Source organism: Oncorhynchus tshawytscha, linkage group LG29 (genome assembly GCF_018296145.1).
Source record: "Oncorhynchus tshawytscha isolate Ot180627B linkage group LG29, Otsh_v2.0, whole genome shotgun sequence".
Taxonomy (NCBI): domain Eukaryota; kingdom Metazoa; phylum Chordata; class Actinopteri; order Salmoniformes; family Salmonidae; genus Oncorhynchus; species Oncorhynchus tshawytscha.
In genome coordinates, this window is record NC_056457.1 from 22,598,794 (window position 1) to 22,624,166 (window position 25,373).

The 25,373-nt window shown below is 45.6% G+C and overlaps 1 protein-coding gene across 3 annotated transcripts in view; it reads left to right on the forward strand.

The window, feature by feature from the left end:
* Window positions 1-25,373, forward strand: part of LOC112233590 (LIM zinc-binding domain-containing Nebulette) — a 119,384-nt gene that overhangs the window by 6,846 nt on the left and 87,165 nt on the right. The window lies entirely within an intron of this gene.

Here is a 25,373-nt window from a genome sequence, read left to right on the forward strand (position 1 = left end):
CCATGAGGATATCTTCTTGGTCTAATGTTGTTGGGCTGGTGTGCGCGAGACCCAGGTTCGATTCCCACCAGTTCCACATGAACATAGAAAAAGGGAGTTGAGTCCAGATGAGAATTTCCTGACAAGACAGTGTTAGAGTACAGGGGAGGCCCATGTCTGTCCTCGTCTCCAAAGCCTGGTTAATCTACTAGTAATGTCAGGCTTGTTACATCTGAAACACACTCATAACATCCAGATGTGTCTGGCAAAGCTTTCAGATGAGAAAGTGTAGGCTGGAGACTGGCCTGATCCATAGAGCAACATGGCAAGTAGGGCCTTCTATAAGAGAGCACAACAAGTCTATTTCTGTCCCCCAGCATGAAAGCAGATGGAGGGCCAACGCTTTTGCCTGGTTTTCTGCTTTGCGTTTCTCTTTACTTCTCAGATAAACGTCCCTTGGCTTATTAGAGGCTCTTGCAGTAGCGCACAGAAGATTAATTCACGTGGACGGACACACGCACGTACATGCGTGCACACACACACACACACACACACACACACACACACTTACAGAAGTGCAATTACTGTCATTTACATTTAAGAGCACAGGACATAATACATTATTCGTTCTATTTATACCGTGGTATTGTTGAATACTCTTTTCTGATTGGCTTGAAAGGCATTCTAGAGCGATCATTATTTCCCTATAACACACAGTGTATTTGCATAGTAGAATTTTATGGCTATAGTTCCTTTTTAAAAGTTTTATTTGAGCTGCTTTTGAAAGCAAAAGTCGAATTGAAAAAAGTTTTGTTATTTTCATAATAGCAAGCAAGAACTGTTTGTGTGGTGAACAACAGCCCGTTAGAGGTAACCAAGCACATGAGCTGTGGTTTATAAAAGAGATAATCAATCGGGGCTCTATGCGTTCTGTAGAAAATAATGCAACTCCATTGAAAGTCAGTTCCTCTCCGCTAGCGCATTGTGGAACACGCCTTCCACTCCGCTAGTGCGTTGTGGAACACGCCTTCCACTCCGCTAGTGCGTTGTGGAACACGCCTTCCACTCTGCTAGTGTGTTGTGGAACACGCCTTCCACTCTGCTAGTGTGTTGTGGAACACGCCTTCCACTCTGCTAGTGTGTTGTGGAACACGCCTTCCACTCTGCTAGTGCGTTGTGGAACATGACTTCCACTCCGCTAGTGCGTTGTAGAACACACCTTCCACTCCGCTAGTTGTGGAACATGACTTCCAATCCGCTAGTTGTGGAACACGACTTCCAATCCGCTAGTTGTGGAACACGCCTTCCACTCTGCTAGTTGTGGAACACGCCTTCCACTCCGCTAGTGTGTTGTGGAATACGCCTTCCACTCTGCTAGTTGTGGAACACGCCTTCCACTCCGCTAGTGCGTTGTGGAACACGCCTTCCACTCTGCTAGTTGTGGAACACGCCTTCCACTCTGCTAGTGTGTTGTGGAACACGCCTTCCACTCTGCTAGTGTGTTGTGGAACACGCCTTCCACTCTGCTAGTGTGTTGTGGAACACGCCTTCCACTCTGCTAGTGTGTTGTGGAACACGTTGTGGAACACGCCTTCCACTCTGCTAGTGTGTTGTGGAACACGCCTTCCACTCTGCTAGTGTGTTGTGGAACACGCCTTCCACTCTGCTAGTGTGTTGTGGAACACGCCTTCCACTCCGCTACACGCCTTCCACTCCGCTAGTGTGTTGTGGAACACGCCTTCCACTCCGCTAGTGCGTTGTGGAACACGCCTTCCACTCCGCTAGTGTGTTGTGGAACACGCCTTCCACTCTGCTAGTGTTTTGTGGAACACGCCTTCCACTCTGCTAGTGTGTTGTGGAACACGCCTTCCACTCCGATAGTGCGTTGTGGAACACGCCTTCCTCTCTGCTAGTGTGTTGTGGAACACGCCTTCCACTCTGCTAGTGTGGAAGGCGTGTTGCACTCTGCTAGTGTGGAAGGCGTGTTGCCTTCCACTCTGCTAGTGTGTTGTGGAACACGCCTTCCACTCCGCTAGCGCGTTGTGGAACACGCCTTCCACTCTGCTAGTGTGTTGTGGAACACGCCTTCCACTCCGCTAGTGTGTTGTGGAACACGCCTTCCACTCTGCTAGTGTGTTGTGGAACACGCCTTCCACTCCGCTAGTGTGTTGTGGAACACGCCTTCCACTCCGCTAGTGTGTTGTGGAACACGCCTTCCACTCTGCTAGTGTGTTGTGGAACACGCCTTCCACTCCGCTAGTGCGTTGTGGAACACGCCTTCCACTCCGCTAGTTGTGGAACACGCCTTCCACTCTGCTAGTGTGTTGTGGAACACGCCTTCCACTCTGCTAGTGTGTTGTGGAACACGCCTTCCACTCCGCTAGTTGTGGAACATGCCTTCCACTCTGCTAGTGTGTTGTGGAACACGCCTTCCACTCCGCTAGTGTGTTGTGGAACACGCCTTCCACTCCGCTAGTTGTGGAACACGACTTCCACTCTGCTGCTAGTGTGTTGTGGAACACGCCTTCCACTCTGCTAGTGTGTTGTGGAACACGCCTTCCACTCCGCTAGTTGTGGAACACGCCTTCCACTCTGCTAGTGTGTTGTGGAACACGCCTTCAACTCCGCTAGTGTGTTGTGGAACATGCCTTCCACTCCGCTAGTTGTGGAACACGACTTCCACTCTGCTAGTGTGTTGTGGAACACGCCTTCCACTCCGCTAGTGCTAGTGTGTTGTGGAACACGCCTTCCACTCCGCTAGCGTGTTGTGGAACACGCCTTCCACTCTGCTAGTGTGTTGTGGAACACGCCTTCCACTCCGCTAGTGTGTTGTGGAACACGCCTTCCACTCTGCTAGTGTGTTGTGGAACACGCCTTCCACTCTGCTAGTGTGTTGTGGAACACGCCTTCCACTCCGCTAGTGCGTTGTGGAACACGCCTTCCACTCTGCTAGTGTGTTGTGGAACACGCCTTCCACTCCGCTAGTGTGTTGTGGAACACGCCTTCCACTCTGCTAGTGTGTTGTGGAACACGCCTTCCACTCCGCTAGTGTGTTGTGGAACACGCCTTCCACTCTGCTAGTGTGTTGTGGATCACGCATTCCACTCTGCTAGTGTGTTGTGGAACACGCCTTCCACTCTGCTAGTGTGTTGTGGAACACGCCTTCCACTCCGCTAGTGCGTTGTGGAACACGCCTTCCACTCTGCTAGTGTGTTGTGGAACACGCCTTCCACTCTGCTAGTGTGTTGTGGAACACGCCTTCCACTCTGCTAGTGTGTTGTGGAACACGCCTTCCACTCCGCTAGTGCTAGTGTGTTGTGGAACACGCCTTCCACTCTGCTAGTGTGTTGTGGAACACGCCTTCCACTCTGCTAGTGTGTTGTGGAACACGCCTTCCACTCTGCTAGTGTGTTGTGGAACACGCCTTCCACTCCGCTAGTGTGTTGTGGAACACGCTGCTAGTGTGTTGTGGAACACGCCTTCCACTCTGCTAGTGTGTTGTGGAACACGCCTTCCACTCTGCTAGTGTGTTGTGGAACACGCCTTCCACTGGAACCGCTGTGGAACAGTGCGTTGTGGAACACGCCTTCCACTCCGCTAGTGTGTTGTGGAACACGCCTTCCACTCTGCTAGTGTGTTGTGGAACACGCCTTCCACTCTGCTAGTGTGTTGTGGAACACGCCTCCACTCCGCTAGTTGTGGAACATGCCTTCCACTCTGCTAGTGTGTTGTGGAACACGCCTTCCACTCCGCTAGTGTGTTGTGGAACACGCCTTCCACTCCGCTAGTTGTGGAACACGACTTCCACTCTGCTAGTGTGTTGTGGAACACGCCTTCCACTCTGCTAGTGTGTTGTGGAACACGCCTTCCACTCCGCTAGTTGTGGAACACGCCTTCCACTCTGCTAGTGTGTTGTGGAACACGCCTTCCACTCCGCTAGTGTGTTGTGGAACATGCCTTCCACTCCGCTAGTTGTGGAACACGACTTCCACTCTGCTAGTGTGTTGTGGAACACGCCTTCCACTCCGCTAGTGCGTTGTGGAACACGCCTTCCACTCCGCTAGCGCGTTGTGGAACACGCCTTCCACTCTGCTAGTGTGTTGTGGAACACGCCTTCCACTCTGCTAGTGTGTTGTGGAACACGCCTTCCACTCCGCTAGTGCATTGTGGAACACGCCTTCCACTCCGCTAGTGTGTTGTGGAACACGCCTTCCACTCTGCTAGTGTGTTGTGGAACACGCCTTCCACTCCGCTAGTGTGTTGTGGAACACGCCTTCCACTCTGCTAGTGTGTTGTGGAACACGCCTTCCACTCTGCTAGTGTGTTGTGGAACACGCCTTCCACTCCGCTAGTGTGTTGTGGAACACGCCTTCCACTCCGCTAGTGCGTTGTGGAACACGCCTTCCACTCTGCTAGTGTGTTGTGGAACATGACTTCCACTCTGCTAGTGTGTTGTGGAACACGCCTTCCACTCCGCTAGTTGTGGAACACGCCTTCCACTCCGCTAGTGCGTTGTGGAACACGCCTTCCACTCTGCTAGTGTGTCGTGGAACATGACGTCCACTCTGCTAGTGTGTTGTGGAACACGCCTTCCACTCCGCTAGTGCGTTGTGGAACACGCCTTCCACTCTGCTAGTGTGTTGTGGAACACGCCTTCCACTCTGCTAGTGTGTTCTGGAACACGCCTTCCACTCTGCTAGTGTGTTGTGGAACATGCCTTCCACTCTGCTAGTGTGTTGTGGAACACGCCTTCCACTCCTGCTAGTGTGTTGTGGAACACGCCTTCCACTCTGCTAGTGTGTTGTGGAACACGCCTTCCACTCTGCTAGTGTGTTGTGGAACACGCCTTCCACTCCGCTAGTGTGTTGTGGAACACGCCTTCCACTCCGCTAGTTGTGGAACACGCCTTCCACTCTGCTAGTGTGTTGTGGAACACGCCTTCCACTCTGCTAGTGTGTTGTGGAACACGCCTTCCACTCTGCTAGTGTGTTGTGGAACACGCCTTCCACTCCGCTAGTGTGTTGTGGAACACGCCTTCCACTTCCAGTGTGTTGTGGAACACGCCTTCCACTCCGCTAGTGCGTTGTGGAACACGCCTTGTGTTGTGGAACACGCCTTTCCAATCCGCTACTCTGCTAGTGTGTTGTGGAACACGCCTTCCACTCTGCTAGTGTGTTGTGGAACACGCCTTCCACTCTGCTAGTGTGTTGTGGAACACGCCTTCCACTCTGCTAGTGTGTTGTGGAACACGCCTTCCACTCTGCTAGTGTGTTGTGGAACACGCCTTCCACTCTGCTAGTGTGTTGTGGAACACGCCTTCCACTCTGCTAGTGTGTTGTGGAACACGCCTTCCACTCCGCTAGTGCGTTGTGGAACACGCCTTCCTCTGCTAGTGTGTTGTGGAACACGCCTTCCACTCTGCTAGTGTGGAACACGCCTTCCACTCTGCTAGTGTGTTGTGGAACACGCCTTCCACTCTGCTAGTGTGTTGTGGAACACGCCTTCCACTCCGCTAGTGCGTTGTGGAACACGCCTTCCACTCTGCTAGTGTGTTGTGGAACACGCCTTCCACTCTGCTAGTGTGTTGTGGAACACGCCTTCCACTCTGCTAGTGTGTTGTGGAACACGCCTTCCACTCCGCTAGTGTGTTGTGGAACACGCCTTCCACTCCGCTAGTGTGTTGTGGAACACGCCTTCCACTCTGCTAGTGTGTTGTGGAACACGCCTTCCACTCCACTAGTGTGTTGTGGAACACGCCTTCCACTCCGCTAGTTGTGGAACACGCCTTCCACTCTGCTAGTGTGTTGTGGAACACGCCTTCCACTCTGCTAGTGTGTTGTGGAACACGCCTTCCACTCCGCTAGTTGTGGAACACGCCTTCCACTCTGCTAGTGTGTTGTGGAACACGCCTTCCACTCCGCTAGTGTGTTGTGGAACACGCCTTCCACTCCGCTAGTTGTGGAACACGACTTCCACTCTGCTAGTGTGTTGTGGAACACGCCTTCCACTCTGCTAGTGTGTTGTGGAACACGCCTTCCACTCCGCTAGTTGTGGAACACGCCTTCCACTCTGCTAGTGTGTTGTGGAACACGCCTTCCACTCTGCTAGTGTGTTGTGGAACACGCCTTCCACTCCGCTAGTGTGTTGTGGAACATGCCTTCCACTCCGCTAGTTGTGGAACACGACTTCCACTCTGCTAGTGTGTTGTGGAACACGCCTTCCACTCCGCTAGTGCGTTGTGGAACACGCCTTCCACTCTGCTAGTGTGTTGTGGAATACGCCTTCCACTCCGCTAGTGCGTTGTGGAACACGCCTTCCACTCCGCTAGTGTGTTGTGGAACACGCCTTCCACTCTGCTAGTGTGTTGTGGAACACGCCTTCCACTCCGCTAGTGTGTTGTGGAACACGCCTTCCACTCTGCTAGTGTGTTGTGGAACACGCCTTCCACTCTGCTAGTGTGTTGTGGAACACGCCTTCCACTCTGCTAGTGTGTTGTGGAACACGCCTTCCACTCTGCTAGTGTGTTGTGGAACACGCCTTCCACTCTGCTAGTGTGTTGTGGAACATGACTTCCACTCTGCTAGTGTGTTGTGGAACACGCCTTCCACTCCGCTAGTGTGTTGTGGAACACGCCTTCCACTCTCACGCCTTCCACTCTGCTAGTGTGTTGTGGAACACGCCTTCCGCTAGTGTGTTGTGGAACACGCCTTCCACTCTAGTGTGCTGGAACACGCCTTGTGTGTGTTGTGGAACACGACTTCCACTCACGCCTTCCACTCTGCTAGTGTGTTGTGGAACACGCCTTCCACTGTTGTGGAACACGCTTCCAGTGTGTTGTGGAACACGCCTTCCACTCTGCTTGTGTGTTGTGGAACACGCCTTCCACTCTGCTAGTGTGTTGTGGAACACGCCTTCCACTCTGCTAGTGTGTTGTGGAACACGCCTTCCACTCTGCTAGTGTGTTGTGGAACACGCCTTCCACTCTGCTAGTGTGTTGTGGAACACGCCTTCCACTCCGCTAGTGTGTTGTGGAACACGCCTTCCACTCCGCTAGTGTGTTGTGGAACACGCCTTCCACTCCGCTAGTGTGTTGTGGAACACGCCTTCCACTCCGCTAGTGTGTTGTGGAACACGCCTTCCACTCCGCTAGTGTGTTGTGGAACACGCCTTCCACTCCGCTAGTGTGTTGTGGAACACGCCTTCCACTCCGCTAGTGTGTTGTGGAACACGCCTTCCACTCCGCTAGTGTGTTGTGGAACACGCCTTCCACTCTGCTAGTGTGTTGTGGAACACGCCTTCCACTCCGCTAGTGCGTTGTGGAACACGCCTTCCACTCCGCTAGTTGTGGAACACGACTTCCACTCCGCTAGTTGTGGAACACGACTTCCACTCCGCTAGTGCGTTGTGGAACACGCCTTCCACTCCGCTAGTGCGTTGTGGAACACGCCTTCCACTCTGCTAGTGTGTTGTGTGTTGTGGAACACGCCTTCCACTCCGCTAGTGCGTTGTGGAACACGCCTTCCACTCCGCTAGTTGTGGAACACGACTTCCACTCCGCTAGTTGTGGAACACGCCTTCCACTCCGCTAGTGCGTTGTGGAACACGCCTTCCACTCCGCTAGTGCGTTGTGGAACACGCCTTCCACTCCGCTAGTTGTGGAACACGCCTTCCACTCCGCTAGTTGTGGAACACGACTTCCACTCCGCTAGTTGTGGAACACGCCTTCCACTCCGCTAGTTGTGGAACACGACTTCCACTCCGCTAGTTGTGGAACACGACTTCCACTCCGCTAGTTGTGGAACACGCCTTCCACTCCGCTAGTTGTGGAACACGACTTCCAATCCGCTAGTTGTGGAACACGACTTCCAATCCGCTAGTTGTGGAACACGACTTCCAATCCGCTAGTTGTGGAACACGCTTTCCGGGCGTTGTGGAACACGCCTTCAACTCCGCTAGCGCATTGTGGAACCCACCTTCCACGTAGTTCATTATTTTCCATAGAACACATAGCCCCTCGTTGATTATCCCTTACATAAACCACAGCTCATGTGCTTGGTTACCTCTACCGAGCTCTTGTTCAGATCTGCAGGGAAGGGGTGTGTGTAAACCCTCTTACCTGAACAAGTGTGGGTCCGTTCAAGGGTCTGATGCTAGTGTGGAAGTATAGTGCAGTATGTTGAAGAGGAACACCTCCAGCATTTCAACAACAGCATTTTAAAGTATATTTAATCTGCTGTCCTTGTGTTGTTATTGATAGGGTTTCAATGTAGCCTTCATTTGAACAATATATAAAGCATAGACACGATCTATTTTGCTGTATTATCAGCACACGCACACACACAGTAGAAATGCCCCAAAAATGTTTTCAGCAAATATCTTGTTTGTCTGTTGCATGCTGCTTCAACACATTTGTTTAGAGTAATCCCCAAGAAAAGACTGCATTATAAATGTATACAGGAAAGCCTACCGAAACACAGCCTCTAAGTCTACAAACAGAACACACTCTGTCCTACCCTTGTCACACACCCAATAGCATTTCATTAATGGCTCCTTTGACCTCTGACCCCTTAGGGCCATAAAACCATTTCCTCTCACTGGCTAATAGACTAGTAGAATAGGCCACCTATTTCATTATGATACTACACCTCTCCATAGCCTCTAGAAGCCCTTAGTGTTCTGACTATATTCCCTATGTGGAATTTCCCAAATTCCTTAAGTGATATTCAGTATCCCTGAAAGGAAGGTGTTCCTTAATGTGTTGGGGTGGTGCATTCTTTTAATTAAGCCCACCCCCACAGGTTCCAAACCTTGGGTCAGTTCCTCAAAGGTTCTTACAATAATCAATGTTCTTGGGACTTTCTCTCTCTCTCTCTCTCTCTCTCTCTCTCTCTCTCTCTCTCTCTCTCTCTCTCTCTCTCTCTCTCTCTCTCTCTCTCTCTGTATCCCATGCTCCTCAATTGCCCGTCTTTTTACAGTGGGAAGATGAAAGAGAAAATTGCGGAAGGATTAGAAAAGCACATTGTCAGCATTGTGCTGGGATTCAGGCCTTCCCAACATCAACATGCTCAACCCTCTTAGGATTCTGTGTGTTATTTAGTGCAATACATTTTCAGTCCTGTGCTACCTTCATTTACACATTGGTGCAGTGTTCATCTCTCTCTTTATTGCTCTCTCTCACTCTCATGCTCGCTCTCACTCTTTTGCTTTCTCTCACCCTTTCTATGTTACTCTCTGTTTCTCTTTCAACATTTTGGGGAAAGGAATGCTACTTAGCCTTTGACCTCCATGGTAAGCTTCTCTTCCGGAGTCTCAGGACAGAATCTACAAAGTTGCATTAATGGAAACTTTTCGCACCTCTGTGTCTATGTGCTGTATCATAAGAGAAAACAGGAAGACGTTTGGATTCTCCAGTATCTCCCTGTATACACACATATGTTGTCAGATTTTGGGTCATGATACAGTAAAACAGTTGTAATAAACTCTCAAATCTTACAGATTGTGTCTTGCATTTACATTTTAGTCTTATACTGAGCGACGTACAGTCAGTCCTGGGGTGGTATGATGAATCAAGTGAGACCCTGGAGTCACTCTGTGCAGCGTTCACCTCCGCTTAAAGTGGCAATCAGCAGTAGAAACAATAACAAAGCGTACTCCCCGCCCCTGTTTTGGTAAAAAGCTGAGGGATGGGGCTGGAGAAATGGAACCAATCTCAAATTCATAGACAGAGCTATGGATGCAACGACTGACCATCCATGATATAAAAATTATAGTTTTAACAATGTTTTGAGGCTATATAGTATGACAGTTAAACTAAGCTCGTGAGGCATTTCTAAGTTATGTTCTTCAAGAATCAATGGGTACATATTAGAGGTCGACCGATTATGATTTTTCAACACCGATACCGATTATTGGATGACCAGAAAAGCCAATACCGATTTAATCGGCTGATTATTTTTACATTTATTTGTAATAATGACAATTACAACAATACTGAATGAACACTTATTTTAACTTAATATAATACATCAATAAAATCAATTTAGCCTCAAGTAAATAATGAAACATGTTCAATTTGGTTTAAATAATGCAAAAACAAAGTGTTGGAGAAGAAAGTAAATGTGCAATATGTGCTATGTAAGAAAGCTAACGTTTCAGTTCCTTGCTCAGAACATGAGAACATATGAAAGCTGGTGGTTCCTTTTAATATGAGTCTTCAATATTCCCAGGTAAGAAGTTTTAGGTTGTAGTTATTATAGGAATTATAGGACTATTTCCCTCTATACCATTTGTATTTCATTAACCTTTGACTATTGGATGTTCTTATAGGCACTTTAGTATTGTGTAACAGTATAGCTTCCATCCCTCTCCTTGCTCCTCCCTGGGCTCGAACCAGCAACACAACGACAACAGCCACCATCGAAGCAGCGTTACCCATGCAGAGCAAGGGGAACAACTACTAGAAGGCTCAGAGCAAGTGACGTTTGAAACGCTATTAGCGCGCTAACTAGCTAGCCATTTCACTTCGGTTACACCAGCCTCATCTCGGGAGTTGATAGGCTTGACGTCATAAACAGCGCAATGCTTGGCGCACAACGAAGAGCTGCTGGCAAAACGCACAAAAGTGCTGTTTGAATGAATGTTTACGCGCCTGCTTCTGCCTACCACCACTCAGTCAGATACTTAGATATTTGTATGCTTGTATGCTCAGTCAGATTATATGCAACGCAGGACACGCTAGATAATATCTAGTAATATCATCAACCATGTGTAGTTAACTAGTGATTATGATTGATTGTTTTTTATAAGATAAGTTTAATGCTAGCTAGCAACTTACCTTGGCTTACTGCATTCGCGTAATAGGCAGTCTCCTTGTGGAGTGCAACGAGAGAGAGGCAGGTCGTTATTGTGTTGGACTAGTTAACTGTAAGGTTGCAAGATTGATCCCCCGAGCTGACAAGGTGAAAATCTGTCGTTCTGCCCCTGAACAAGGCAGTTAACCCACCGTTCCTAGGCCGTCATTGAAAATAAGAATGTGTTCTTAACTGACTTGCCTAGTTAAATAAAGGTATAAAAATAATAATAATATTTTTTTTAATCGGCAGCCCAAAAACACCTAATTAATCGGCCATTCTGATTCATCGGTCAACCTCTAGTACATATCATTAACTTATAAGTCCAAAAATGGATGTAACAACTGCAGATTGCCCTTTTTTAATAGACAATGCTTTGAGCTCACTGCAGGTTAAGGGAAAGCACACAGTCAATTATATGTCAGGGGAAGAGGGCATTTTTAATCTGCCATTCCTGGTTCTTTTTAAATAAACCTGTGTGACAGTGTGCCCAGTTCATCACTAATATTTAAGCAGATTACTAATATTTAACTGCTCTTGTATTGCAGTGTAGAGGAAGGCTTATAGTCAGTCATGCCATTTCCATCTTCTAAATACAATTTTCCTTCAAATATTTATATTCATATTTATTTTTCAGTTAGAATAATTAACAGTATGTTATCTGACGTCTGACAGCTCATTAGAAAGTGATGATGGAAAGATGTACCCCATTTCTGAGCCTTTCGTGTAGTGACATTTCGTAACGACTGCTATTGAAGGACTTGATAAATGCCCCAAAAGCTAAGTAAGCATTTCAAATACACAAGATAAGAGGACGTTTCATTGTACTCAACACATACAGGGGTTGACAATGTTCTTTTGTCTGACAGAGACAGAGACAATGTCATTTGTCATGCAGACAAGAAATATGAGGGAAACTTATGTAACTCTCTGACTAATCTTTTATGAGATGACCCAGAACTGAAAAGCTGTGAAAAGGCATAGATCTAAAGCAGAGTATATTTTATGGAAGAAGAATGTTATGCATGAATAGTTGAAGAAACAAAAGCAAAACCATTAGTTATGTGTTGCATCAAAGCATGTCATTTGATAAGCCTCTCTGTCATAAAGGTTTACCTGCTGTCTTAACACAAAGGGTGCATCTTAATAGTCAAATGCGCTGCATCTTCTCCTCATCTCCTTGCCTCTTCTACAGTAATATCAAAGAACGGGACAGGTGAAAGTGATTTCCAGGTCATTCAGTTCCATCGTTTTCTATATTGCTATCACCTAAACTGTCTTTTCAGATCAGTAAAGATTTCTAGTTCTATGTTTATATTGTCATTTGCACAAGTAGGGGTGAACTGCCTTTCATGCAAGTTATTTTCCCGACAATGCAATAATCAATATCAATATACAGTATAGTACTATAAAATCAAGTTAAGTAGGACAAAAAAAGACGAGAAATAGAAATAAGAAGAACACAAGAAAAGTAAGTAAGCTATATACAGGGTCAGTTCCAGGGTCAGTGCCAATACCATAATAAATGTTGTAGCAGGCTCAAGGGAGTGGGTTTCCACATCACCAAGTTCAATAACAAAACATGCACCAGGAGCACAACTAGATTGCAAATAGGGAGTTTAATAGGTATTTTGGTACACTGGGGAAGAAGGGAGAATTCACTAATTACTTCCCAGTCCACATGCCGTTCTCAATGTCCGTTCCGTTCTCCAGGGGTAATCATCACACTCGGGTCATCACACTCGGGTCCTCAGCCAATCCGGTTCGGTGCACAAGGGAGGTAGTCCGACAGTCCAGGTCACAACGTGTAATCACACAGATATTGTTATCTCTTCTCCCAATCTTGATAACGCACTTTGTTCTCTCCTTACTCTGCCACTTTGTGCAGGCTGCTTCCTCCTTTATCTCCAAACATTCCCTAGTTAAACCTCTCTGGGATATGTGGGACGGTAGCATCCCACCTGGCCAAAAGCCAGTGAAAATGCAGAGTGCCAAATTCAAATAAATTACTATAAAAATCAAACTTTCATTAAATCACACATGCAAGATACCAAATTAAAGCTACACTTGTTATAAATCCAGCCAACATGTCAGATTTCAAAAAGGCTTTTTGGCGAAAGCAAACGATGCTATTATCTGAGGATAGCACCATAGTACAAAGAGAGAGAAGCATATTTCAACCCTGCAGGCGCGACACAAAGCGCAGAAATAAAAATATAATTCATGCCTTACCTTTGACGAGCTTCTTTTGTTGGCACTCCGATATGTCCCATAAACATCACAAATGGTCCTTTTGTTCGATTAATTCCGTTGATATATATCCAAAATGTCAATTTATTTGGCGCGTTCCAACTTGCGCAACGTGACTACAAAATATCTCAGAAGTTAGATGTAAACTTTGCCAAAACATTTCAAACTACTTTTGTAATACAACTTTAGGTATTTGTTAACGTAAATAATCGATCAAATTGAAGACGGGATGATCTGTGTTCAATACAGGAGGAAAACAAACTGTAGCTAGCTTTCTGGTCATGTGCCTCTATCTAACAGTACACTTCAAGTTACCCTCGTTCTGGATGGCCGAACTTCTTCATTACACAAAGGAAAAACCTCAACCAATTTCTAAAGACTGTTGACATAAAGTGGAAGCGGTAGGAATTGCAAGAAGGTCCCTTAGAAATCTGGATTCCCAATGAAAACTCATTGAAAAGAGAGTGACCTCAAAAAAAAACGGAATGGTTTGTCCTCGGGTTTCGCCTGCTAAATAAGTTCTGTTATACTCACAGACATGATTCAAACAGTTTTAGAAACGTCAGAGTGTTTTCTTCCAAATATACTAATAGTATGCATATCTTATCTTCTGGGGATGAGTAGCAGGCAGTTGAATTTGGTCATGCTTTTCATCCAAAATTCCGAATGCTGCCCCCTATCCTAGAGAAGTTAACATACCACAGCCTCGCCTTGTTGTGGCAGGAAGTCCATATAAGGCAGCGGGCTGCAAGATATCTCCCCTCCATAACCTCTCCCCTCACCTCTCCCTGCGATATGCCCCCCTTGGTGGCCATGGTGTGCAGGGGAATGGCTTCCGGGTACCTGTTGGCATAATCCAGATTCACCAGTATGTATTGGTGCCCTCGGTTGCTCTTGGGCAGAGGTCCCACCAGGTCCATTGCGATCCTGCTGAAAGGAACTGTAATAATGGATAGGGAAGTTAAGGGACTGTGAAATGGGGTTTTAGAGTCACCTGCAGGCACTCTGGGCAACTGCGTAAGTATTCTTCTACTGCTTTCTTCACCCCTGGCCAGTAAAATCGTGCAAAGGGACGGGGAACCAACAACAACTCCAGACATTCGTCATTCTTCTCCACGGCCTGATATAGCAACTTCTTCTTTATAGAGAAATGGGCGTAGGTTATTTGACTTACCCCCTCCACAGGCTTTCCGTCCACTACGGTCACTTGCTGGAGAGTGCTGGCTAAATTGGGATCCTCCAGTTGGGCCGTGCCAAACCGGCCCGCTAGAGAGGCGGGTCTGGTGCCACCTCATGGTCCATTGGGAACATGTCTTCCAGACTCGCCACCTCTCCCTCCAGTCTGGCTTCAGAGTCCCCCTCCAAGAGGGGAATGGTTGATGCCTATGCCTTCCTCCTCCCTTCTGGTTCCCTCCGTTCCCCACATCTCCGGACACACTGGTCCACCGTTGGCGGAACATCGGGAAATCCCTTCCGATAAGGACCGGCACAGGCAAGTTTGGGACAACTCCCACTGTTCCCGTGTGTTGTCCCTTTGTGGTCTGTAGGTGGAGGAGTATGGTAAGGTAGTCCTTGGTCTCACCATGTATGCACGTGATGGCCACAGTGGCAGTCAGGTTCGGGGACTGGGCGAAGTCAGGTCGGATCAGGGTTACCATACTCCCGGAGTCCAAACGTGCCATGGTGTCCTTTCAAATGGCTCTTACCGGTGTGACAGGGGAAGAACCACTCTCATCAGCCCAGCATGACATCAGTAAGCCACAGGGACGCCCGGTGGCTACCTCACTGGCAAAGGATGAAGGTCCGCCACACTCGTAGCTCTTCCTGCTGTCCAGGTTCAAGAAGAGGTGTCATCTCGAGGAGCTAGCTGTTTGCATCCCCCCATCCTTGGCTGGGGTCCCCGCGTGGTCCTCCTTCCTTTCACACCGCCTGATATAGAGGTCGTGGATGGCAGGGAGCTCGGCCCCAGTGATGTACTGGGCTGTCTGCATCACCCTCTGTAGCGCCATACGATCGAGGGCGGTGCATTTGACACACCAAGCAGTGATGCAGCCAGTCAAGATGCTTTCAATGGTGCAGCTGTAGAACTTTTTGAGGATTTATAGTTCCATGTCAAATCTTTTCAACCTCTTGAGGGGGAAGAGGCGCTGTAGTGCCCTCTTCACGACTGTGTGCATGTGTGTGGAGCATTTTAAGTTCTTAGTAATTTTGATGTAGAGGAACTTGAAGCTTTTGACCCGGGCCACTTTGGCTCCATCGATGTGGATAGAGGTGTGCTTATCCCCCCTTTTCTGTAGTCCATAATCAACTCCTTGGTCTTACTGACATTGAGGGAGAGGTGGTTGACCTTGCACCACACTGCCAGGTCACTGACCTCCTCCCCATAGGCTGTCTCGTCTTCTCCGGTAATTAGGCCTACCACCATCGTGTCGTCAGCAAACTTGATAATGGTGTTGGAGTCGTGCGTGCCCACACAGTCGTGGGTGAACAGGAGGGGAGGGCCTCTCGAGTACAGGAGGAGAGGGCCTCCCGAGTGGCACAGCGGTCTAAAGCACTGTGTCACAGCCGGCCGTGACCGAGAGACCCATGAGGCGGCGTACAATTGGCCCAGGGTCATCTGGTTTAGGGGAGGGTTTGGCCGGCCGGGATGTCCTTGTCCCATCGTGCTCTAGTGACTCCTTGTGGCGGGCCGGGCTCCTGCAAGCTGACTGTGGTCACCAGTTGTACGGTGTTTCCTCTGACACATTGGTGCAGCTGGCTTCCGGGTTGTGCAAGCAGTGTGTCAAGAAGCAGTGCGACCTTCGCCTCTCCCGAGTTCCCATACGGGAGTTGCAGCGATGGGACAAGACTGTAACTATCAATTGGATATCACGAAATTGGGGAGAAAAAGGGGTAAAAGTACAAAAAATATAAAAGGAGTACAGGATGGGACTAAGCACACACCCCGGTAGGGCCACCATGTTGAGAGTCAGCGTGGCTGAGGTGTTGTTGTCCACCCTCACCACCTGGGATCGGCCTGTCAGGAAGTCCAGGATCCAGTTGCAGAGGGAGGTGTTCAGTCCCAGGGTCCCAAGCTCGGTGTTGAGCTGTAGTGCTACATGGGGGTAGTCTTAGAGTTCTTGGGAACAAAGAACTTGAGACGTGGGGATTACAGACTGGGACAAGGAGAGGTTCAAAATTAAAGTGAATATCCCTGCCAGCTATTCTGCGCATGCTCTGAGAACTCGCCCTGGAATACCGTCCGACCTTGCGAGTGTTGACCTGATTAAAAACCTTACTAACGTCTGCCTCGGAAAGCGAGATCACCCAGTCCTCTGGGTTGGCGGGGGGGCCCCATGCACAGCTCAGTGTTGTTTTTGTCGAATGGTGAATAAAATATTGAAATAGTGTTGGGCAGATCACGGCTGGCTCTTCCTTTGTAATCCGTAATGGATTGGAGCCCCTGCCAAATGTGGCGGGCGTTGGAGCCTGTGTAATAGGATTCCACCTCGTTCCTATAGTGTCCTTTTGCTTTTTTGATGGCTCTGCAGAGTTATTAGCAGTACTTCTTGTACTTGTTCATGTCTTCAGTCGTAGCCTCAGAGTTGTCTGCGACAGCCCTGTGTGTGGTTGCCCTGTCCTTTAGTTTAGCACCAACCTCTGTGTCAATCCAGGGCTTTTGATTAGGAATGCTGAGATCCTTCTCTGTGGGGACAACGTCGGCAATGCATTTCTTAATGAAGCCGGTGACGGAGGTGGTTAGCTCGTCGATCCAATCGACGGAGTCCCGGAACATATTCCAGTCAGTGCTAGCAAGCAGTCTTGTAGCATAGCCTCTGATTCTGAGGACCATTTCTTTATTGAGCGCATCATAGGTACTTCCTGTTTGAGCTTCTGCTTGAAGCTTCTGCTTGACTTTATATACGGTACTTTCAATGTGATGGGCTTTAACCATTGGTGTAAAGTACTTTAAAGTACTACTTAGGTAGTTTTTTGGGGTATTGGTACTTCACTTTTTATATATTTTTGACAACTTTTACTTCACTACGTTCCTAAAGAAAATATTGTACTTTTTACTCCATACATTTTCCCTGACACCCAAAGTACTTGTTACATTTTGAATGCTTAGCAGGACAGGAAAATGGTACAATTCACACGCTTATCAAGAGAACATCCCTGGTCATCCCTACTGCCACTGATCTGGCGGACTCACTAAACACACAATTCATTTGTAAATGTTGTCCTGGCTATCCATAAATAAAATAAATAACAAGAAAATGGCGCTGTCTGGTTTGCTTAATATAAGGAATTTGAAATTATTTGTGTTTTTACTTTTGATACTTAAGAATGTTTTAGCAATTACATATACTTTTGATACTTAAGTATATTTGAAACCAAAGACTTTTACTCAAGTAGTATTTTACTGGGTGACTTTCACTTTTACTTGACTCATTTTCTATTAACTATTAAGGTATCTTTACTTATGTATGTCAATTGGGTACATTTTCCACCACTGGCTTTAACATTGCAGCTTGTTTCTGATGGGAAACGTTGGTTAATTTAATGTTGTGATCTCCAGGCTAAATTTTTCAGTAAGGAAAATCAAGTTTGAAATTTCAAAGTGGAAATTTCAAACTTCATAAGCCTTTTTGAACCTCAAATACGCATCACGTTTTACATTTGCTACATTGCAGGAAAGTTCTCCCACAACAGGGTGATCAAATGAAGAGCCTACATCTGTAGTGCAGATCTGAATATAAGATTTGGCCAAGAATGTCTAAGCTAATGTCAGGTCATCATCCTTACCGGCTGCTCAGGTAGACCTAGTGGTGTAATTTAGAATAAGACTGCTCATGGAGGCCTATATGAATAAATGAAATCCTCCTCTGTGGCTTTCAAAGGAGAACAGAGACAATCATATAAACAATGTGGAATGTTAAATTCCATCGTATAGAAAGTATATAGAATAGCATTTTTTTGTAAAATTATTCTGTTAATATAATAGCTAAGGTGCTTTTCAATGATGAGGATGCAGCCTTAATAGCAAATGACACCAATTTATTTGACCAATTTAATTTGACCCTTGCATTATGCTTATAAGGCTTAAAAGAGATTTCTCATGTAATTCCCATCAGTGTTATTGCTAAGTGATAAGAACCCTGCTTGGAGCCTCTCTCTCTCCCTCTCTCTCTCTCTCTCTCTCTCCCTCTCTCTCTCTCTCTCTCTCTCTCTCTCTCTCTCTCTCTCACTCTACAACTGCTGAGGTTGTGTTGTGCTTTAAGGGAAAGGATCTACTCAGCCAGCACCAAGGGCAAGATGGATTATTCAGTGAATGTCTTAGTTTTAACATCTTATCGCTGAGTAAAAAAAAGCCCAAAACAGCTTTTAATCACCTCGACAGCCCTGTAGACGATAATAGATCTCCCTGGCTCTCTAAAACTTTGCCGTAAAGTAATTAACTTAAACTGTTTTTTATTTTTTATTATTATTTGATTATTTGTTTTTTGGGGGTTAGATCAGCTTTAATATTGCACATATTGTGGCTTCCATCAATGTAATTGCCGACGTAATTTCCTTTTGTAAATATATATTTGAATACATTTTCCTTTATTATTTTCCCCTAACCCTATCACCCCTCCCCTAATTGGAGTAAACTAATGGACAACAACACTTCGACTTCTTTCTTTTGTTTTTCGTCCCATCCTTCAGCTTCACTCAACCCCTCCCATCTATCTCTAAACACCATCCAGTTTTGATTTCTATTTGCCATATATTTTTCTTTTTGATTTACTCTACCTGGTTTGCCTCAAGAAGAGTGAAAATAGTCAATCCGGGTAGCCTAAGAAAATATTTGTTTTAAGGATTTTGAAAAACGACATAATATGGTTTCTCCAAATGCACCATAGGTTCTCATTAAATCTGTGGGAATATATGTTTTATGTACTGGCCATAAACAAAGTCTATAGATAAGAGTATATCCAGTTGCGATTTTAACATGTAAATCTAGGTGGGGCAAAAAAAAAAAAAAAATGTGGAATGCATGCCAGCAAAGACACGACACAACACGAAACAATACATCAATTGCACTATACCACTGCTACACCTGGCTATCAGCAGAGCCTTGTCATGTGCCGTTCTTAGTGTTCTCCCTGTAGACCAAGTCAGAACCGTCAGATAAATAACGATGGCATATAAGCAGACAATGAAAGTTCTTACAATATTCAATGATTACATTTCTCTAAAACTGGTTATACTGTATGCTACATGTGCACCACCAAGTCAGAACAGTAGGCAAAATTAAGAGGGGAAAATAGACCAAATTATTAGGGTGAGACACATGGGCTACTAACTTCTTACTATACAACATACACATTTATGCAGCAGTATACAAGACATTTTTGGACTCACCTTGATGTGCTGTGCTCACTTGAATAGGAAGATGGTGCAGCAGTACTTCGTGGGCAAATTTTGTCATCAAACTTTGTCATCAAAGTCTGGCATTCTCTGGATTTATGTTTATGGCCGATGAGCAACAATACGCATTATTTCTCTTCATATGACAAGGATTAAAAAGGATTTGCCAGTAGATTGTCGTCTTGATTCATGATGACTGCTAGCTAAGATTTTGAAAATATGAGGTTGACATGATCAGTCCAATCAAAGCTACTGTCGATATAACGTGATTTGACGTCATTTTATCTGTGGCCAATGACCTTGAGCCTTCTTGGATGGGCACTTCTAATGTAACTCTATGGCAGCACCCATGGGGCTTGAATTTTCGAGCTCTACACTTAGACTTGACGGTGACGTATTGTCCCCATGAGTGTCAGAACACTGAGCCAATCACAGCGCAACGCACCATATTTTCTGCCGGCTTGCCCCACCACCACAGAAAGCATTGAGCTAGGCTGAAACACCTGCATTTTGGAGCTGCCCTACTCAAGAAAACAATAAAGATGCCATGCCTATGTCGTGTCTTTGGCTATGCCGGATTAAGTGATATGACATGCTATTCTATAAAATAATTTCTCCGTAATTAATATTACCTGATTGAGCTAATCATGTAAATGTAATTAACTAGAGAGTCCACAAAAACAAAACCACAAAATAATATTTATAGAGCTGTTATCTTCCCGAAATAAACTCTTAAAAACCTAGTAATATTTTACATCAATAGCAGTCAATATTAATCGTCACCTTAATTCAGTCTCATCTGAAAGTTGTAAATTCTTGGTTATCTTCGAACCCTGGCTAACAAGTTGAATCAGCAATACAAAATTGGGTTTAATTATTTATTTACTAAATACCTAACTAATCACACAGAATTACATATACAAAGAATGAACCATATCTTGATTACAAATGACGTCATAAAGGAAAAGGTCCCTAGTGGACGGAACAGATATGACAGCTTGTTACGCAAAAGAAAAGGGGCTGGGTTTGAGTGAAAGAGCAGGAAGACTGAGGAACAAAGAGCAAAGCTGTGCTATCGAAAATACAATATCTTATGCATTCTAAATTACCGCCCATTTGGAAAAGGAAAATGCAATAAATATTTACTCTGAGCTGCGCTTCAGTAGGTTGGTGGTAGATGGAAGGTCGTGTTGCCAACCGAGTCCTTTGTCCTTTGAAGAATGTATCTGCTGGTAAATTGGATTCGTTGTAGTAACGTCGTTGTGTGGTAGACGGGATACTCTGCCTGTTCCTTCCTAACCTGCATTTGCAGCTACTGTTGCTAACTCAACAGCTTGGAGTCATCACTTCTGTAGTGAATAAGAGTTCAAAGTTCATACCATTCGCAACCAAAGCTTACGCTGATGTTGGCTTCGTTCTGTAGTTATTATCTGAACCATTCTGACATCGGACCGTCGTCCTCACATTCTCGGAACAGGAGGTTATATTGTCATCAAGGCTTTATAAAGGAAGGGAGAGGAGGGCGTGTTTGAAAAGTTTTATAGCCCATGTCCCTTCACAGGGGCGGGCCACTGATTGAGCAGAGCCCTACCTTATGAAAACCCAAATCTCACATTTTATATATATATTTTTGTTGTTGTTTGCAAGCTGATATGTGACATGTATTAATGCCAAAATAACATGCAAAACAGGCTCTGCTAAAAATGTGGGGCTCAAAACAGAATGCCCTGAAAGACATGTTGCCACTGAGTATATCTGTAAAGATATTTAAGTGTATGTTCATACCCGAATGAAGGCTCTTTAACTGACAGCTCAGTCATATACTGTAAATACACAGCAAGGAGAAACTAGTGTATGCGACTTTCTTCTTCTTCATTTGTATAAGTGAAGGTTCTGAGATCTGCCTGTTTTGGGGTCACTGCCGGGATGAGAGGCTGTTGTAGAACATATGGACTAGCACAGAGTATAGCTCCAGAACAGGCCTGTTGTGGGGAATTGGCCCCCGGGGTGGACATGTGCCCCACCATTTACACAGACAGGGGGAGATACACAGTCTGACACTGGTGCCATGGATCCACCCTGATTTGGGACACAGGACACACATGTTTTTTGGCTGTAAACCTGAGATAAGATAATAAATGTTAAGTGTAATATACAGTCTACAGTGAGGCTGAAACATAACTAAGGTCCATTATATTATGGCTCCTACTGTATAAAGTACAATCACAGCAGACAATGTAGAGTTGTTTCACAATACAGTGTTTTCAAGAGTAAGCCTGCACTCCTGCTTGGTGAAATACCACACAGGTAGTGTAACAAGGCAGGAAGAATACTCGCTGTAGTGTCCATGTTTTTGGGTGGCAGTTAGGAACATGGCTGCCAGTTTAAAAGTCCAGACAATGCTATTCTTTCAATACTTTGTGCAGCAACCTGTATAACAACACTTGGAGCTGACCCCATGTTTATTTACCCTTGGCTAAGCATCACACAACTGACGAGAAGGGTTCGCTTGTGAAAAGAGTACAAAGAGACCATCTTGTACGGATTGATTTACCTGGACTAGACGACACGTCCTTGGAAGGTTTTATTTCAGCTGCTAGAAATCACACAGTTTTATCAACACCTCTCCCATCAGGTGCCTATAGAGGGTGACTGGTCAGTGGAAAAATGTTGCTTCACTGACATGGCATTTTGAATGATGAATGTGAAAGTCATATTCCATACATGGGAGATAACAGCATTAGGATTGAAATAAGTTGTCTCAGCATGCATTCACAGAACCGCCAAGAGAGGGAGAACACCAGATTCAGCCTGTCGGTGATAATTCACTCAGCATTGTTTAACAAGTTATGGACAGTGGTGTCGTGGACATACATTTGTCTTTGTGTGTGTTCAAAAAAAGAACATTGACGGGGATGGCCGTCTGTGGCTCCCTCTGTTATATCCCACCAGGCCAAGGTAACAGGAAGTTGGAACCCCTCTCTCACTCAGGAAACCAAACCAAAACAGTGCAGAATAGGACCAACCTAGTGCTACTGCAGACTGGGAGGGTCACCCACAGACAACATTCTAATGCCACAGTAACATTTAAACAATGCCCTCCACATCGGTCCTCACAATACGCCAGCGTCAGAGCATTGTAAATCTCTGCCATTTCACCCGAATAATAAGCAAACTTTTGATGTGAACAGGATGTCTCTGAGTGTATTATTGGAAACGGTGTCTGAAAGGACACGAGGGGTTATATTTAGGTCTGACGCGCATGTGAGAACAAAATGCTTCAGTCATGTAAATCAAGCAGTTTGGGATCGGTTTCTGTCTTACCAGGGGGATGCAAAGACCCATTTAGCATTTTGTAATTTACTCAGTGCTGTTTTTATTTATTTATTCACCAGGGGTTATGAGTGCACACTCACGCAAAGCCTTGAAGTAGAAATTGATAACATTATCAAATGGAAGTGGTGCGTTGTGTAATTAGCTATAACACTTATCCAGTGCCAAGAGAGAGAGTAATGCATTGTTAGATCACGACAGAGAGCAATGCATTGTTAGATCACGACAGAGAGCAATGCATTGTTAGATCACGACAGAGAGTAATGCATTGTTAGATCACGACAGAGAGCAATGCATTGTTAGATCACGACAGAGAGCAATGCATTGTTAGATCACGACAGAGAGCAATGCATTGTTAGATTACGACAGAGAGCAATGCATTGTTAGATTACGACAGAGAGCAATGCATTGTTAGATTTAATGCATTGTTAGATCACGACAGAGAGCAATGCATTGTTAGATCACGACAGGGAGTAATGCATTGTTAGATCACGACAGAGAGCAATGCATTGTTAGATTACGACAGAGAGCAATGCATTGTTAGATCACGACAGAGAGCAATGCATTGTTAGATCACGACAGAGAGCAATGCATTGTTAGATCACGACAGAGAGCAATGCATTGTTAGATCACGACAGAGAGCAATGCATTGTTAGATCACGACAGAGAGCAATGCATTGTTAGATCACGACAGAGAGCAATGCATTGTTAGATCACGACAGAGAGTAATGCATTGTTAGATCACTACAGAGAGTAATGCATGTTGGAGATGAGAAATATGCACATTGCTAAAGGTCAAATGTCAAAATGCACATTGTTGGGTCCTCTTTAGCTACGTTAGTTTGGCTTTTCATCAGTAATGGGGTTCCGTTTGACAGTAGCCTCTGCTCCTTGTCTCCTTCCATCCATCTACTGTACATTGATATTTAAAGGTACAATAGGCTGAAATCACTCCGCCATTTCCTGGTTGCTAAAATTAAAATGGCTCGCATTTCTACATGAATTTGGTAGGGTCGCCCAAAAAGCTGCCTACTGCTCCTTTAAGAACTGGACAAGTGAAAATCTAATTCTAGACATCTTTCTATCAGTAATTTGATGAAGCAGAAGAAAGAGGAGATATGGAAAGAGGAAGACACCTTAGACAATTGAGAGACGCAAACCCAAGGTGTTGTGTTCGAGGCAGAGGTAGATGGGTTGCCAGATTTGTTTACAGTGAGTAGCAAGCTGATTCATGACTGAAGCTTGGTATCCCATAGACTCTCCTCACATATTCATCCAAAACACAGAGAGAGAGAGGCGAGTAAATGAGCCATCCTTGATAGATGGATGACCTGGAGACAGAGGGAAAGACAGACAGTGAGGGAGAGAGAGAGAGAGAGAGAGAAAGGGGTGGGGTGAGCTGTACAGATGTCAACAACAGCACTCCACATTGACCCTGACTCTTCTAATTAGACCACGCACACCTGGTTGGCAGCCATGTTTTTCTGCCCTGCTGAGAGAAGAAAAATTGTTATTGTGTGTGCAGAGGTACAAGAGAGACTTACAAGACCCACCCCAATCCACTCCACCCCTTCCCTGCCTAATAAACCTGTTTCTAAAATAGTCCCATTCAGCATACATACCAGTGAATTCTCAGGGTTGAAAGAGACGTGTATGTGTGAGCCGTTGCTACGGGAGACCATTTTCATCCCAATCATTCGTCACTTAGTGATCATTTGAAAGTATACTTTAGTTCTACAGCGACTACCCACTGTGCACAGATGTCAAATCAACTTCTATTCCACGTTGGTGCAACGTCATTTTATTTAAATGACGTGGAAACAATGTTGATTCAACTAGTGTGTACCCAGTGGGTATGCACAATGGCAATCAACCATTGGTGACCCATCATTCAGGAAAATAATTAAGATAAATTATAACTCAAATGTATCGGTGCTCATCGGCCATTGGACATAAACATTACACAACAAGTTGGAAATCGCAAATTCAACAATGAGTGGTTTGGAAGGAATCAATCAAGGAATCACTAGCCTGCTATTCAGTGAAGTGGGTGTGTGGTCCCAAGTCTGGGTTTAAGGGTCTCTTTTCCAAGCTTAAAATAGTAAACATCTAGCATGACTTCTGCCGTGCTCAAAACAACTGGAAACTCGGAACTGGGAAATCTGACTTCAGTGAGTTCAAGACAACTGGGAACTCGGTGAAAAAATGAGCTCTGACTGGGAAAATACGCTTTGAACGGTCATCCAACAATTGCAAGTTGGCAATTCGGGCCTCTTTCCAGAGCTACGATCTGAAGATCACTGACGGCATCATGATTCAACCTTGTTTTTGTTTTTTAGAGTTCCCAGTTGTCTTGAAAGCACCATAAATCCAGAGAATGACAGACTTTGTTGACAAAATTTGATGACACAATTTGCAGACGAAGGACCGCCGCACCACCTTCCTGTTCAAGTGAGCACAGCACTACAAGTCCAAAAATGTATTGTATGCTGCTACATAAATGATGTAATATGCCAGGGAGATATGTATACTGTAGCTAAGAAAGTAATACTAAGTGTATGTTTTGTA